General features: G+C 43.8%; 1 protein-coding gene across 2 annotated transcripts in view; it reads right to left on the reverse strand.

Moving 5' to 3' along the window:
* The window catches only part of EFR3A (EFR3 homolog A), a 1,080,015-nt gene that overhangs the window by 821,863 nt on the left and 239,624 nt on the right, over positions 1-18,528 (reverse strand). The window lies entirely within an intron of this gene.

Here is an 18,528-nt window from a genome sequence, read left to right on the forward strand (position 1 = left end):
GTACTGGGGTGCGGCTGCGTTTGTGCCCGGGAAGCTGTCTCAGCCGGGCTGACACACACGACGGGGAGGGGGGGAGGTTTGAAGCCCTTTGAGCCCAATGGGCGTTGCGTGCTTGACATCAACTATGACCTTAGTTAGATTCCCGAGGGGTTGAGAATTCATACTGCCTCTGCTTTGGCTAGATGGGCTGAGATTGATATGTTGACAGTCGGAGATCTGTTTGGGTGTGGAAGGGTTGATCTCTGGGCAAGAATGTACTGCAATGAAGGTTTACCAGCGACTCAATTTATGAAATATGCGTGCCTTATTCCCTCCTTTCAACAATGATGGATAATCACAATTGGTAGAGGCAAATCTACCTGTAAGTCCATTGTATACGGCAGGGCATGTAGGTTTGGAGGCCCACCAACGTTAAAGCCACGGCCGGACTGGGAACCAAAACAGGCCCCGGCAAACCGCTTGGCCTGCCCCTGGGGGCGGTGATGGTGGGAGCGGGGAGGGGTGGAAATGCTAGTTGGAAGTACTCCTCCATCTCACCGTTGCATATTTTGTTACAGTGGACCGATATTGCGGCTATACTGCAAATCTGGCCCCCGGTAAAAGAATCTGGCAAGGGGTCCAAATCCGGCCCTCACCCTGGCACCCCATGGGGGAAACGCCCGGTGCCCACTACGGCCAGTACGGCCCTGGTTAAATCACTTAAGTGTGCACTGCTGTGTTGCTTGTTGTCATTTTAAAAGTCAGCCCTGCCTTGCAAGCTGCTTCCAAATTGACATTATATGCAAATTCAACTTTGGATTTATAGGTACTTCTTAAGTATAAAACTACCTTTATTTTTACATCCAAGCCACCTCTAAGGTCTACCATAAGTGCCCACCAGGGTAGGGTGCCACGTAAAAATAAGCAGGGACATTTTAAAAGATGTTTTAAAGGCCCTTGTGAGGGAAAAACCCCCAATTTCGTTCCTCCCCCATTGTAGCATTTTAGCTCCATGGGCTAACATGGGAATACAGTAATAAAGTGTAATTATTGACAGGAGTAAGCTAAAATGATATTTCAAGGACTTAAAAGATTGGTAATGATAAATCCAACAACTTGCCACTGTGGAATTCATCATAACTAAAACAGAAAAGTTCTAAAACTTTCTTTTCTGCAGCCAAATTCCAGCATTCTAGCAGCTTCCCCTGATTGGCCAGCCTTAACAGCTTTAGCCAAATTGTTTGGAGGAGGTGATAAGTGACCTTAAAAAGGATATCTGGTGGTGGTGGGTGACAGCGTGGGGTGGTTGCAGCCGCAGAGAACAAGCAAGGAAGGGGGCTGGGCAAACAAAATGATCTTTAAAGAGAGCACGACACTAAGGATGCAAGACGGGCCTACCCCCTCTTCCTGTGCTCCCAAGTCAGATGGGAGCCCCAGAATGGAATTTGCAGAAGACCTGGAGTGGGATTGTTAAGGGAAATGAGACACACCAATAGGTTGGCTTAGCCAGATCTTAATGCCAAGGAGAAAGATACTCCATCTTGAATTTTAATGTACAGTGCTTTGTGGGACAAGTATATGCTACATTTTGGAGGATGCGGTCATACTTCTAGGTGGCACTCTGTTCGTGATTAGACAGGGGTACCTCCTGCTTGTTGCCCCAGAATACTGGATACATATGGAAGAGCTGCATAGCAACTAAGATCCCCTGCCTGAAACTACAAGAAGGAGGACTGACTTACTGGAACCCTGGCCTGCACCAATAGGACTGCACTCGGAATGACTGCACCTACTGCACACTACGGAATTACTTTACCCCGCTTCAAAAAGGAGTGGACAGAAAGAAAGAGGTTACAAGAGCTCAACCTGCATCATCTCCAGCACAAAGAACCCAGCTGACCACTTTCAGCCGGACTTTAAAATATTTTGCCCGGTGCATTGTGGGAACTTCAGTCCAAACTTCCAAGGACCATCTGAGAGCTTATAGACCCTTGGATTTGCGTTTTGGACACTTTGATCCCTCAAGAGGAACTTTAAGAAAAAGTTCCAGAAGTTTGGAGCAACGATTGGAAAAAGATCCAAAAGGGGACCCTCCCAACATTGATAGTAAAGCCAACTATGTTGAATGACCTGGCATGGACTTCAGGTTTATCCCACTGAAAGCTCCGGGGCTCAAAACTTCCAGGAGCTGACAGAGGGCTCCAGCTGAACCAAGTTGACGAAGTCGCTGCAAATCTAGCCGTCAGGAGTGGTCACCAGTTCAACCAGAAATGTTTCTCAGCGAGATGGTAACATTTTGATTCAGGCCTCCCGCTTTGTGGACTATCGAGGTCGGCCTCAAATTTAGACTTTGTCCTGGTCAAGAGCGACCAAATGTCCCAATTTGGCACTACTTTTTTGAGCACTAGAAAGTGTTTATTCTTTAAAAATGTATAACTTCGGTTCCCTACATTGTATTTTTCACATTTTGGTGTCATTGTAAAGATACAAATATTTCCTAGTTTTATAATTTGGTGTTGGATTTTTTATTGTGTGTTATTTCTTACTTATTGTATTGGTGTTTCTAAATGCTTTGCACACCTGTCTCCCAAGTTAAGCCTGCCTGCTCCCAGAGGGCTATCAAGGGTTGAGCAAGGGAATAATTTATTGAAACCTTGTCTGGGTTGTGTTGGTGGCCTTATTGCTAGTGGTAGGTGTATATTTACCCCTACTAATAATCCACCTTCCAACAGTCTTCAGATCAGTAACATGAAACATTCTATCATGTGGATACGTAAATCAATGCTGGTAATAATTAAATACCCACTGATGCGTTTTAGAGAAAAATGGAAACAACGTCTCGATCAGCCCTTCTCTGACAAAGATTTGGAAAAGGCTTTGTCCTACACATGATTATTATCTTGTAATATGAGATTTAAATAAAGACAATATGACTACAGCCAAAGGACTTATATGACTCCTAAAAGATTAAAGGTTCCACAGATAACCATTGTACCTAATGTCTTATGCCTTAAATTGATTTAATCAACATGGTGTGATCATGCACAGCCGTACCAATGGTTTTAGAAAGGGGTAACAGATTGTCTTGGAGGGGTCATCGATAGGGCAGAACTTCACACTGCCAGGGCTTGTTTGCAGGGCGATTTTAAGAGTGTGCTGCACAAGAAGGTTGGCAACAGTTTTGTCAGCCTTGAGTTTGTCCTTGTTAAAAGGTAATACCAATGCTTTGGAGATTTCAGTCTTTTCCTGTGCTGGAAAAATGGCACTCAGGCATTGTAATGTGGGCACATTGCGAGAGTATAGTGCTGCATACACTTGAGAGAAAAACACGCCACAGACACCCTACTGCTACTGTGTGAGTTGAGACCTTATTCATGTTCGAACACCCTGACCTCCTTGTGAGGATGGTCGTAAAGGTAACACCCCCTTTAGATTCTATTAATGGCTGAGTGATATAGCAAACCATTGCATTTCCTTGTATCACACTGGAGCTTAGTTTCTAATTGGCCATACTCCACCTGGAAAGTTTGGATTACTTGTTTCTTACTTAGTACAATATTATATAGCTATCAGTTTCTGGTGATCAATGCACCTTCATAATATCGAAGCTATTTTGTTCCTAATGTGGCTTGGCTCTAAACCAGGCTTCTCCAAAGGGAAGCTCGTGAGTCACTGGAAGCTCTTCAGCTACCTATACGTAGTTCCCCTGTCTGAAACCCAGCCTACTACATTAGAAGCTTTTGCATGTTTAAAGTACAATATGTAAACCAAAATAAATAAATTGTGCATTTGGGGTGCAAATGTGTGTACTTTCATAACTCAAAAGCTGATGTGTGGAGAAAAATGGTTACATTTCCAAAATCTACTCTAAGCTGCTATTTTAGTGATAAACTTTATGGCACTGGGGACACCGATTACTAATAATATTAACTTGGTACCCAGGGCATTGTAGCAACAACCGCAATGTGTTAGCCATGTAGAGGTATTCCACACTGACAACATTTTTTTTTTTTACATAAGTGCCAACAACCATGCCTGATGCACGGAGGTGGTCACTGTTGGTAATCTTGCATACATTGGTCACTAATGTAACTGTGTATGATGTGGTCACTCACTATTACAACTCTGACAATATTAGTACCTTAGGATGATTTTCAGTAAACATAAAAACATAAATAGCTCATATTACAGTATATATATATATATATATAGCAGCAGCGTTTATTGTGTGAGCAAGCCTGCTGAGACAGGCGAAACGCGTTACCAGAGAAAATAAAAGCAAGAGTCTTTTAAAAATGGAAACCCGAGTCTTTGTGTCTGTATCCAGGAACTGGAGGGAAACTGGAGCTGGTGTGTGTGTGTGTGTATGTATGTATGTATGTATGTATGTATGTATGTATGTATGTATGTATGTATGTATATATGTGTATATATATATATATATATATATATATATATATATATATATATATATATATATATATATATATATATATATATATATATATTACCTACTGGCGGTCGCCAGTAGGTAGTTATAGTTAGGACCACGTTTCCATAGGAAATCCGCAACATTCTATTTTGAATAACTTTGGCGCCGGTCGACGAATCCTCGCGAATTTTTCAAAATAGGTGGGGCGCTACGCTCCGCTCCTTCCCTGAAAGTCTCGGGGGGATTCGTCAAGCGGGGGCTGAGATAAAAGGGGGGTCCCAAAACGCGTTTTTCCCATGCATTTTTCCATAGGACCTTTAGACAGGGCTACAGCCCGAATGGCTGAACAGAATTACTAGAAATTTGGCAGAGAGGTAGTCCTCAGGTCAAGGAAGTGCCTTTTGTAGGTTTGGTGTAAATCTGTTCAGTAGATTCTGAGAAAATAGCCTTTAAATCAATATATATATCTGAGCCAGCTTACGGTGCGCTTACGGTACGCTTACCGTACGCGTACGGTGGCGTGCGCGAGCGCGATTCTGATTGGCTCTTAGATCTTAGTAAACATTCGAATCGGCCGAAACCAGGAAGCGGCGGCCGCCATTTTCTCTCTCGCACTGAGAGTGATGTTTAAAATCTAAAGCACAAAAACATGTAAAGGGGCTGTTTAGACAGCTCCCACACACATAGCAATGTTGAGGGAGTCCCCAAAGATCCCCCAAGGCCAAAAACTGAATTTTTATTTTTTCGCTAATTTCGCCGATTACGCTTACCGTACGCGTACGGTAAAAAATTATTAAAAAAAAAAAATTATCCACACTCTCCCCACCCCGTGTGCAATTGGTGCCCAAAGGGCACCAATTGTGCATGGTTTATTAACGATGAGTTAAACTAAAATATTTAAAAAAAAAATAATAAAAAAAAAAATTATCCACACTCTCTCCACCCCGTGTGCAAATAGTGCCCGAAGGGCACCATTTGTGCATGGCTTATAACATATACGAAATATTAAAATATTACCTTTCAAAACGAAGTGCATCATATGTCCTCCATGTGCGCACGGTGCGCGAAGCGCATCGTGCGTACATGGCCCATCTAGCGTAACGTGGGCACGCGGTGCGCATAGCGCACCGCGTGCCCACCGTGCGTGCACGGCACTAACTGCGTAAAGTGGGCGCGCGGTGCGCGAAGCGCACCGTGCGCGCACGGAACGAACTGCGTTAAGTGGGCGCGCGCGGTGCGCGAAGCGCACCGTGCGCGCACGGAACGAACTGCGTTAAGTGGGCGCGCACGCCACGAATGGCGTAAAGTAACTTAGCATTTAAAAAACCGTACAAATTCACTGAAAAAACCATAGGTTTCACACACGTTATAGTTAGGAATTAGCATTTAAAAAACCTTGCAAATTCACTGAAAAAACCATAGGTTTCACACATGTTATAGTTAGCGGAAATTTTACTGATAAAAAACCAATGAAATTCCCCCGTTATAGTTAGTGCAGGCAACTATAACTCACGCGACCGCAATCTTCTGCTGATGACATATGTGTCTTTATGAAAAAAAAATATTTGTAATATATGTATAGCTAAAAATGTACGGAAGAAGACATGGGCAAATAAGTGTCTAAATACAGTATTAGCATCAGCAGAGGATTGCGGTCGCGTGAGTTATAGTTGCCTGCACTAACTATAACGGGGGAATTTCATTGGTTTTTTATCAGTAAAATTTCCGCTAACTATAACATGTGTGAAACCTATGGTTTTTTCAGTGAATATATATATATATTGGAATTGACAATGCGATATCTAGCTGGCTGTGATGCAATTCAACTGATCGCAGACAATACATTAGAATACTGCTCTTTCTAAAGTGGGCAACTGGAATTGCATTGACACCCTTGTTACTCTTTTATTGCTCCTGATCAATAACCAATGATGCGAGTAACTTGCATAATTTTGAAAAGCTCAATAAACAGATAAAAAAGCATCGAAAGTGGTAAGAAAATTTCACATACAGTCTAATAACAATTTTTCACTTTTCGAAGCCCACCCTTCAGTGGTTGGAGCCTCTTTAATTGGGCGGAATTTAATATTAAAAGATCACACTAACAAAAATCCTGTTGGGAGGGACTCCATTTTTAAGTGGTAACTCCCAGTTTTTTATTTTGTTTCCAGGACTCACCTGCTAGTATACCCAGTGATTGTGCTCTGACCCCTAAAACAAAGTCTAACCTGGCTTAAAATCCTATATTAAATTTTACTACATGCTATTAAATATGGTGTAAAAACTACAGCTATAGCATGTAAATTTAAATGTTAATTGTGGACTCAATCGCTATATTGTGCCATCCACTTAGCGACATGAAAATATGACAGGCCTCCCCTGAGGCTTGGTTCCTACAACTTGCATGCTCTCATGTTTGTTGGCAGAGGAAATAGCCTGTACATCACAGTCCGTACCACAAATGCGTCTTACAACTCATTCCTTTACCAAGTAAGTCGTTACGACAACATACCTTAAGGAAATCGCTGTTGGACTTTAAGTTCAACACTTTTCCCTACTGTTGTGCAGACTGGAGTTGGAATAATAAATTAAAAAGTCCAGCGCTTTCCCTAAGGCAAGTTGCTGTATCGGCTTGTGCGGTCAAGGAATGCGTTGTAAAGACACACTCGTGGTTCGGACCGTGTTGTTAAGGCAGGAGAGGTAAATGATTGCGTGGTTCTGACACACAACCGCTGACAGACCTGTAAGATTAAACACTTTTACAAGCCTAACAACCTGCCTCAAAGCACTAAATAAGTTACCCCTAAAATTAAAGTAATGCCCTCTAGGGAGGATGCATAGTGCCCATATGTGGTACACACTCCTATCAACCCATTTTCCTTCAGTGACTAAATCACCAAAAGCCATGTTCACTCTATTGGGTTTAGCTGTTCCCAAAGGAAATACTGGCAAAGTATAATGAATCAATAAATCTGTATCATTCAGTAAGAACCAACTACAAAAAAGTGAAAGAACATCCAAAGTGCTTATAAAACTTCAGACTACTATAAGCTGAATTGTTATAACTATTAAAGAATATAACTTTCAGAAAATTCTATTTACTTGCCTCAGCCAATTATAGTCTAATTCACCTTCACTTGCCGCGGCTACCTACCTCCGTCTGGAAAGAGGCATAATCTTCCTTTCAGAAGTCACAGAACAGACCGCTTTGATTTAAAGGTTGATCTGAATAGACAGAAGGGAACTCATCGTAGCCCAGTAGAATAGTCAGGGTGGGGGCTACTGCCCCACCTGTTTGCACAGCAGTGTCAAGTTCTGCATGACAGGCCTGTCTGAGGCACATGTAAAAAGCTTGCACCCTTAAAAGGGATCAAACATGTCCAGATCACAATTCTTCTGTATTGGTTACTGAATGACCCTGATTTATCGTACTAGGGTTATATCTAATTTTTTGTTGTGGGTCCACGGCCTGCTTCAAACTGTATTTTACTGCTAGATATGGAAGGGGGACTACCATACGACAATCCCCTACACACTGGTTACTCTCAGAGCCTACATTTAGTGTGGCTGAAGATCTGTCATCTTGGATTTGCTCCAACACATTGCATTTTGAGACTGTTTGCAGCAAGACAAACAGAGTTAAGTTTACTAAAATACTACTGAACTTGATGAGCCTCAAAAGAAAGACTGAAAAAAAGTCTAGTGTGGTGTTTTCTGGGTCCACTGTGTTACAATACCAGACTGTTTATTAATGTAAGGTATATCAGGACTTAACTTTCAAAAACAGTAAACACAGATTACATATCCTAAAAGGATTCAAGTTAGGCGCCTCCAGTAAATGTGAGACTACATTTCTTACTACAAATTCAGCATACATTACAACTATGTGCTTGAGGACTTCAAAACAGAGAAAAGTACATTTGTACCCTCTCCAAACAAGAACATAACTGATTCTAACTAACCCTGGGCGGAGTTCGCAGAGTTGCACTACGTGGAACACCGCAAAGTGCAAAATAAACTCTGCCGTACTACGCGGAGCTCCGCAAGCGGCGGAGTACAATAGAAAAATGCTGTTCGCGTTGACTGCACAGTGCCAGATGCTTTTCCGCACTGTGCAATCATCGCGAACTGCACCATGCACAGCGCAAGCGGTTCCGGCTTTCCTTTTCTGCCGCTCGAGTAGATTTTTACTCGAGCAGCAGCTTTCTCAAGGCAAACAGGCTGTTTCTCATACTCGACGACACGCAATGAGAAACCGCATTGAGAAATCTCGCCGGGATGTTCATTTTCCACGCTCATGCTAGCAAACTTGATGTTGGCGATCGCAAACTAGGAAAAATCTCGCCGGGACGTTGATTTTCCTCGCTCACGGTCGCCAACTTGACTTTGACGAACGTGAGCGATGTAAAAAACTCTGCTGGGGCTGAGTTTTTCAGAACTCTGTGAGCTTCGCGGAACGCGGAGTGCGGAAAACTCTGCGAGCGGAGCTCACCCCCCAGGGTTAATTCTGACACATTTTTAACTTTGTAGCACTTTTTATAAATCTCTAATGTAGCCGATCATATTCTTCTTCGAGTACAGAGAAGGACACAAACCAATCAAGAGACTAGCGCTCCCTGATACCCACAACCCTCGCCTATATACCTCTTCAATAGTTTTACAACGGAGAGAGGGGTTTCTGGCAGAGCCGCCATACACACAGTTGAGTGACATTAAATTTCCAGTTTCTTTTAAATAATGAACTAATGAACACAATAATTAATGTTCTTCATCTTAATTTTAGAAAAGATTGAGACTTTGAAATTAGCACAGGTAGCTGCAAGGGCCAGGTCTTGATGTTATCTGTCCAAAATGACTCTTTTAAACAAAGCATTATTGTGTGAAACAAACACTCATCTCGGGCCTTACTCTGAAGCAGCACAAAAAGTTAACTTTAAGTTAGACACACCGGGGGCCATCCCCAACTCTGTACCCATTACTAAATTAACAGCCTAGCGTCTTGTGACTAGTGTGATGGGCTTTACTAGGCAAGACAAAGGAAGCCCTGTTGATTTAAAATCTTGGGAAAAAAGGTTAAAAATAAATAGACATACTGAACGCGAAAGACACTGAAGCAGAATCGTCACTTGATATTTTTTTAAAATACGTTTTATTGAAGGTTATGGCAACTTAATACAAAAGAAAGAAAAGGGGACATCAGCAGACAAGCATATGCCCAATGCAATAGAAATAAAGAATGCATCTATGATACACAGCATATTTGTAATAGCTACCAGCAGTGCTGCCCTGATAAGTAGTAAGAAGCTAGTCATTAGAGACATACGGAAAACAAGGGCGACCGCACCAATCAAGGTGATGTTAATATGTAAAGCAGTTGAGGATCAAAGCAAAGACATCAGGGGTGGGGGGGTGGCAAAAATGGGAGGTGGTGGTAGAACAAAGGGGAAGGTAAACAACAAATACCCCAGAATGTACTGTTAAACTATAACAAACTATCACTGGGTAGATATTAACCCAAGCAGGGGGTATTAAACCACTAGGGCTCAATCAGCATCAACCCCATCCGTCAAAGATCTTAAGCAGTTCCAGTAATCAGTATTACACCTTCTGAGCAATCGATATCCAGGGAAATCCGGTAGCCCTCGTCACTTGTATGAGGAGTCCTGCTCTTGGTGAGGAAGTAGCTGCCCATCTCTATCAATTATAGGGTAGTCTTGGGAGATCTGGTCCCATGCCTACGCTGACCCCTCTGTATCCCCGCCTCAGCAATGCACCCAGTTCATGGGTGTGACAAGTTGGCCTGATATATGCTATCCACGAGTTATAGTGGGCACATTGTATCAGTCCAAACAACCCCTTATTGGTTATAGGTTAAAGACAACCTTTATTGAAAGCTATCCTAGTGGTAGCTATGGAGAGCAGCCTTCAGGCTAAGTCTTGAAGGAATGTAAAGCAGCTTGTTTTACCAGTCTATAATCTCTTGAGTCACTAAATGAAAGATATCCACACCAGGTATATATATAAAATATATGTATTTATTACAAAACACACCCTCCTAGTCTCTTTATGAGACTAGAGGTCAAAACACATAAGTTACACTTCAATAATCACAGTAAAATATCACAAATACACGTCAGGCCCTAGGGGCGAGCCAAACCATATACTAAAATAGTGGTATAAGAACCACTACTTAACTAGACACAAGGCCTAGAGCCTGTAGAATCGCTGGGACCCTAAGGAACCACCAAGGTAGAGACACAGGGGACCCACGGGGGCTGTGTGCAGTGTGTGAACACAGCAGCGAGCTCCAGTTAGCTTCTATGGGGAAAGTCACGGTTAGATTTTTAAAGATTAGGGACACTTGGAAATGAGTCAGGACCAAACCCTTTCGGACTTAGGAAGTTCTAGGGCTAGTACCCACGGGAGCACCGGAGTACTCGTGTTACCTCACCCAGGGAAGCCGGGTGCATAGGTGTCTTTTGGTATCGGGTCGTGTCGTCGATTTCAATGGGAGCTGGCGAAGAAGTGCTGCTGCCGTGAAGATGCGAAGTGTCAGAAGAGATCCAAGCCTGGATCGAAGATGAGAAGAACCTGAAAGCAGAGGGGACAGAGTTGGGGTCACTTGCCAGTGACCAGGAAGGCGATGAGCAGATGCCCACCGATGTCGGGTGATTTCAGGTGAAAGAGGTGAAGTTAGACTCTTCAGCCACGAGGACCAGGAGGCGTCGAAGATGACCAGGTGCTGGATTCGAGCTGTCCCACGAAGGATGTCGAGTGCTGCAGCGTCGGTGCCTGGATTGGACACAACAAGCCTTGGCAACAGCAACCCAAGCAGAAACGAGAAATATTCTTCGGTGCAGACCAGCAAGGTCTGGGGGACTCACCACTTGGATGGGAGTCAGGGCACGTCTGAAGCAACCAGGAAAGCCCAAGGAAAATCAAAGTTACCCCTCAGGGACCCACCAGTCGACGGACCAGGGATCGCGAAGGGACCTCGAGACGAAACACAAAATGGCGGCCCACGGGTCACTTGGAATGACCAGGCCGACAATCTTCGGTGGATTCAGTGCTCGAGGTGGGGGCTACAAATCCGCCCAAGCACAGCTTCGAGAGACGTCAGGAAGTCAATGCACTTGCAGAAATGCACAGTGACCAGAAGTTCCGGTTCCACGCTACTCACGAGGGCTGCGGGTCCCTGCTTTGCTGGGGACTCGGGATGGCCTCTGAGATGTCTGGAAATCCTCTTCCTGGGCTGCAAATACTTCGGAGTCCGGCGGGAGCTTTGATGATGCAGACCGGCAAATTGCTTCGTTGGTGCCTGCCAAGCAGGGGAGTCACTCCTTGACCCCCAGGGAGATTTCTTCAGTCCTCTAGTCTTGAGCAGAGCGTCGAAGGTCCAGGATTCAGCTTCGGAGTTTCGTTCAGGGTAAGCTAAAGTCCTAAGGACTGGGGTCCCATACTTATACTAAGGGAGTGGGTTGGACATACTCTGGGGACCCACCTATGGGAGGGTTTGGAAAGAGGGGTGGCTACACCCATTTCCTTTGTCCAGTCTCGCGCCAGAGCAAGGGGTGGAAGCCCCTGAACCGGTCTGAGCTGGACTATGCACAGGCTCACCAAATGTGCCCCCAGTGCAGGACTTCAAAGCACTCAGACAGTGCTCCCACCCAGCCCACATACACATAAGCCTGTCTGAGAGGTTACACCTCCCTGTGACAGGAAACCTATTGTCCAGGCCTCCCCTGCCAGAGTTTCGGTCAGCAGCAGGAGGCCAGAACCGTGTCTGCAGCATCCATTTTGTGATGCCAGGGCTCTATTAAGTTTCTACCGGGTATACCAGTGCTGTCATGTCTCTCCCTCTAGAAGGGTGGGATCATACTTCCACGCCAGTTACTGATGTGGGGGTATGATTCCAAGGCGTTTGACACCAAACACGACATGTTTCCATGCAGCCAGTCCAAAGTTAGCATTTGAGTAAATGGTCAGGCTGCACTACAAACCGCATCAGAGAGATATATATATATATATATATATATATATATATATATATATATATATATATATATATATATATATATATATATATATATATATATATATATATATATATATATATATATATATATATATATATATATATATATATATATATATATATATATATATATATATATATTTTTTTTACCTACTGGCGGTCGCCAGTAGGTAGTTATAGTTAGGACCCCTTTTCCATAGGAAATCCGCAACATTCTATTTTGAATAACTTTGGCGCCGGTCGACGAATCCTCGCGAATTTTTCAAAATAGGTGGGGCGCTACGCTCCGCTCCTACCCTGAAAGTCTCGGGGGGATTCGTCAAGCGGGGGCTGAGATAAAAGGGGGGTCCCAAAACGCGTTTTTCCCATGCATTTTTCCATAGGACCTTTAGACAGGGCTACAGCCCGAACGGCTGAACAGATTTACTTGATATTTGGCAGAGAGGTAGTCCTCAGGTCAAGGAAGTGCCTTTTGTAGGTTTGGTGTAAATCTGTTCAGTATTTCCTGAGAAAATAGCACTTAAAAGCATATATATATGTGGGCGGAGCCTAACCACACATCTCATCCTGAGATCTGATTGGCTGTCAGCACTTCATCCAAGAAGTGTTGGCAGCCATCTTGGGACCAATATACATGATAGCACCTCATTAAAAAGCATTGCAGTTAATAGAAGGTTTTAAGACTTTAGTTACATTATAAATCATTTGTTGATGGTACCATACTCATTTTAGGAATTGTGGTATGTTCTAAGGTGATTTCACCATGTGAAAAAGCCTTCTGCTGGGATATCATGATTGAGAGAAAAATATTTTCTCATGCTTTTACCACAGAGGTTTGGAAGGTGATCTATAAGCTAAACTGAGAGCTTATTTTCTGTAAATTCACATTATCTTTCTCAGTCATGTGAGAATGAAGTCTGACATTCTCAGTAAAACATGTACATCCAACAAGGGCAGAGACTGTCAGTTGATTCCTTTGTGTTCTACTGCAGCTTCCCAGAGTGTTCCAAAGAACTACTAGAGCGCTAACAGTCCTACCTATGATAAACGTATGGCACACCTGAAGCCATCTTGCTTGGAATAAAGTGGTAACTCTTAAAACATTTAATTTCAAAAGGAACAAAATGAGGGGGTTCATTTTTCCATAAAAAGTATGATTAGTGCTGCAGAAAGAAAAATTAGGGCACATTTTGAGTGACTTCTCAAATCCTCTTCTATTTCATTAAAAAATTCTGACATGCAGACTGAAACATGAACTTTCAATACCAGCAGCAGTTTTCCCTGGTGAGCAGTAGCTTTACTACAGTGATCTAATGAGCAAAAAGAGTGCTAACATTCTGAATTCATGGCAAATGTGTGACACATCTGAATGCCTTCTTGATGGAATCAAAGTAAAAAACTGAAAGTATTTCCTACTGAGGAGACTGCAGTAAATGAGGAAATTAGGAAACTTCATAACAAATAAGTCTCCCAAGATGGCCACCAGAGACAAAAGAGCCCAAATGTAGCCCAAATATCACCCAGATGTAGCCCAAGTATAGCCCAATGACAGAATGTCCCAGAATGTTCTTAAAAACAACTAGAGCGCTTACTGTCTTCATTATGACAAAAGTATGGCACACCTGAAGCCATCTTGATTGGAATAAACTGGTAACACTTAAAACATTTAATTTAAAAAGGAACACAATGAGGGGGTTCATTTTGCCATAGAAATTATCATTAATGCTGAAGAAAGAAAATGAGGGCACATTTTGAGTGACTTCTCAAATCCTCTTCTATTTCATTAAAAAATTCTGACATGCAGACTGAAACATTCACTTTTAATACCAGGAGCAGACTTCCATGGTGAACAGTAGTTTTACTACAGTGATCTAATGAGCAACTAGAGTGCTAACATTCAGAATTTATGGCAAATGTGTGACATATCTGAATACCTTCATGATGGAATCAACGTAAAAAACTGAAAGCATTTCCTACTGAGGAGACTGCAGTACATGAGGAAATTAGGAAACTTCATAACAAATAAATCTCCCAAGATGGCCACCGGAGACGAAAGAGCCCAAATGTAGCCCAAAATCACCCAGATGTAGCCCAAATATAGCCCAATGACAGAAGTGTGCAAAACACTTATTATTTAGTGTTTTTGCAGTGTTATATAGTGCAGACTTGTCAGGTATTGGAGTGCTTTACATGAGCATTGGTTACATCACACAAGCACATATTCATTTTGGTTGTAGACATGGGGAGACTAAGTGATTTGACCAGAATCACAGAATGTCGAGCTGAAGCAGAAACTTCAACCTGGTTCCCCAGTTGCAAAGTCTGCAGTTCTGGAAGTAACACCACATCCTCTCCCCTAAGTGCAACATTTAATCAAGTGGTCAACTGGATAAAAAAACATAAAGATAACAAATAATTTAAAAGTGCTTTGTCGCTATTTGAAAACTCAGACAAAATGTCCTTATTTTAGTCTTTTAGAGCACTAACCATAATTTTGATGCCAATAAGACCCTCTCATATATGTAATTTCTAAAGGAAATGCTCTAGGTATTACAGTTTTGATTACATCAAGATGATGTCAGGCGTTCCACACTTTTGTAATAAATATAGAATGTTAGCAATCTAGTTGTTCATTGGGATACTGTTGAGAGGCAAAGGCCAGGGGCACGGACTCTGAAAATTGAAGGCAGGTAGGAGAGTGCAAAGGCAACAATTTAACCACACTGAGCAGGCAGGAAGGGCCGTGGAAGCACAACAGACTATGGAGGGCAGTGGAAAGGGGGGCAGGGGCAACAAACCAACAATACAGGACTTGCAAGAGAGGCTGTTGGAGGGAAGATCTATTACGGGTCAAGGAAGCTAGAGGCGGTCCCCAGAGCCCCGGGAGCCACCACAGAACTGAGCAGGAGAGTGAGTCAGGGACAAAAGGGGCACCTTAATTTGAGCCGGGGTGCCTAGGAACGCTTGCTCCAAAAATGAAGAAAACAGACATATGAGACATGGAATTGGTGGCAGAATACAATGGCAGTTTAATGAGAAGATACAACTTCAAAGAAACCGCAGAATAGAGACATAAAGTACAAAATACAGAATCCAGATAATCATACAGCTGTCATGATATTCTCTGTATCTCAATTAATGTACTGACAGAGAGAGAGAGAAAACACATCTATAAATGCATCATGAGAAACAAGTTACACCAAGGAAAATGTTACCTAGGAACACTCAAGTTTACTCTTAGAGCAAGCATTCCTGCAATTACAATACAAAATCTTTTAAATGCAAAAGTAAAGTGAACAATGGTTAAACATAACATGACATTTCATATAGGTAAAATAGAATAAGATACTTCAAGCAAAGCAGAGCAAGACATTTTAAGCAAAGGAAGACAAGAGCTCCCAGCTCTTGGGGAAAACCTGCACAGCCTGTTAACCTACATACAGACGGCGAGGTAGTCCGTCGATATCTGTGGGTGCTCCCTTTTTATATCATTTTGTGGGCTCCTTTGCACGCTACATCTACCTACGTATGCTACCCAAAAGCTTCGTCTGCAGATTTTACCAGACATTTCGTCATTTACCCACTTAATGCTGACAATGGACTGGGTGAAAAGGTCAGTCTCTCAGGCCAATCGCTTATCGTAAGTTCCATAGAGCAAGCAGAAAATAATGGGTATTGTACGGGAATTCAATATATTCATGTACAAAATCTCCTCAGTTCTCCTAACTTGACGCTCTGCGGTTGCCACTTCCTTAAAAGCGGGAAACCTGCCCAGGAAGCAAGTACCAGTCTAGGATGCAGCCTACTGTATGTCGACAGCTTCAGTGGGATGTTGAACTTTGATACCGAGCACGGAGCACTCGGGTAGGGTGGGGGCTACTAGTTTGGAGCAGAAGGCCTCGCAGACCTGCCTTCAGACTGCTATACACTAAAATTGCAGAGCTATGGTCAATTTAACAAAGAGGCCTACATATTGAACAGAAGGGCCTACACAGGGGTTTTATGCTGGCTGAGTGGTAAGGATGTCTCAGGATAATTATATAGCAACACAGGACCCGATGGTCAATTTAATACGGCCTACAAATGCGGCTGGCAGGGCAAGGACAAGGGTCTCATACTTCAGGTGTGGACAGAACGGGCCAGGGGCCCCCTGTGATACAAAATCTACCCTCCTTCAAGGCCGTGGCAATGGAATAGACCATTGTGGGCAGAAGGAAGAGGCAATGGTAGTACAACCATACATGCCAACAGACCCGATTCAGCCAGGAAACGTCCAATGTTTTTAAGCTCAAATGGGCTTTATTTGATCTGTCTCCTGTCTACAATATCCTCTTTTTCAATGTAACTCAAAGGGGAAAATCAATACCCCAGTTTTTTTTCAAAATCTCCCTCTTACCAAGTTCAAAATGTTCGCAAGTATGGTACATTGGATCATGGAAGGAAATGGGATAGGGACATGGACTTGGATAACAGAGGACAAGAGGGACATGGAGAGGTGCACCAAACTGACCCTGCAGGGCAGGCATCAGGGTTTGCAGCAGCACAATACACCACACAGGGCATGCAGGACGGGAGTGCAGCACAACAATCCATAGAAAGCAAGAGGGAGGGGACAGGACCATGCACATGGACAACAGAGAACAGAGGGGCAAGAGGCAATGGTAGCTAGCTGACCATAATGGACAGACAGGAGAGAAAGCTGCAGCATTACAGACCATAAAGGGCAGTAGGGACGGATCAGGGGCATTACAATGGAACAGACAAGCCAGGAGGGAGGGAGTAGGGGTCTTCACATGTAAACAGAGGGCTGGGGGCAAGGGGGCAGGGCAGGAGCAGCAAGATAGCCATGGAGGTCAGGCAGGATGGGCACTAGAAGCAAGACACACCATGAAGAGCAACAGTGAGACTGTGATGGCATACACACAGACCATGGAGGGAAGGTGGGAGGGGGTCAGGGGCAGCTAACTGACCACACAGGGAAGGTGGGAGGGGCCATGGCAGCACAGAAGACCAATGGCTATGATGGGCAAGAAGGAGGGTGCAGGGGCATGCACAAAGGACGATGGAGGATAGAAGGGAGGGTCAGGACCTGTGCACAGACAAGAAAGTTCAGGGGAAGGGACCTCACAACAGACCACACGGGGCAGGCAGGAGGAGCAGTTGCAGCACAACAGACCAGGGAGGGCAGAAGGGTGTGGCAGTACAATGGACCATGTAGGACAGGAGGAAGAGGATAGGGGCATGGCATGTGGACAGGCAGGGTGGAGGTGGCAGGGACAGGTTACAGTCATCTGACAATGCTAGGCAGGTGGGAGGGGAGTGGCAGCTCAACAGAACACTCAGAGTAGATAGGAGTGGCAGGTCCATGGGACATGGTGGGCAAAAAGGATGGAGCAGGGGCATGCACAAAGACATCGGAGGGCAGGGGGAAGGAGAATAGGGGCAGCAAGCTAAGCACAGAGTTTAAGCAGGAGGTCAATGATGGGGCATAGAATTGGGCAATGGAGGGCCGGAGGAGTGGACTGGTACATCATACTAAATTGAGGGCAGTGGCAGCACATCAGACCATGCATGGCAGGAGGGAGGAGGCTATTCCATGGATTCACACAACAGAGGATAGGGAGGAGGGGGATGGGGCAGCAAGCTAACTGTTCAGAGAAGGCGGGTATTAGGAACTTTATTGTTTTTAAAACATTGAGTCTGTGCGAACTACTTAAAATATGAACAAGTATGCAGCATAATCTCACTTTTATTCAGGAAGAAGAGGACGTTTGTGACTGTGACTCCGGGCTCACTTGGCAGAAACACCCCCTGACCCTCCACCCCCTATCGCAAAATGTAATGCCCGTGAAAAGGGTAGGTGAACACAGTGTTATATAGAACATAGTCCTGAGAGCACGATTGAAAATGAAAACTAGATATAGTGTATGGTATAAACTATGCACCAAAAAGTGTGATATAAGATGAACCGGGCGTGAAATATAATATGCAATACATTGTGCGCAATGACAGATTCATTGGAGAGCGCGAGATAGCACAGGCACTAGCGCGTGCTATGCGATATGCGCCTTGGAGTGTAATA

This window comes from Triturus cristatus, chromosome 5_1, assembly GCF_964204655.1.
Source record: "Triturus cristatus chromosome 5_1, aTriCri1.1, whole genome shotgun sequence".
In the NCBI taxonomy this organism is placed as follows: domain Eukaryota; kingdom Metazoa; phylum Chordata; class Amphibia; order Caudata; family Salamandridae; genus Triturus; species Triturus cristatus.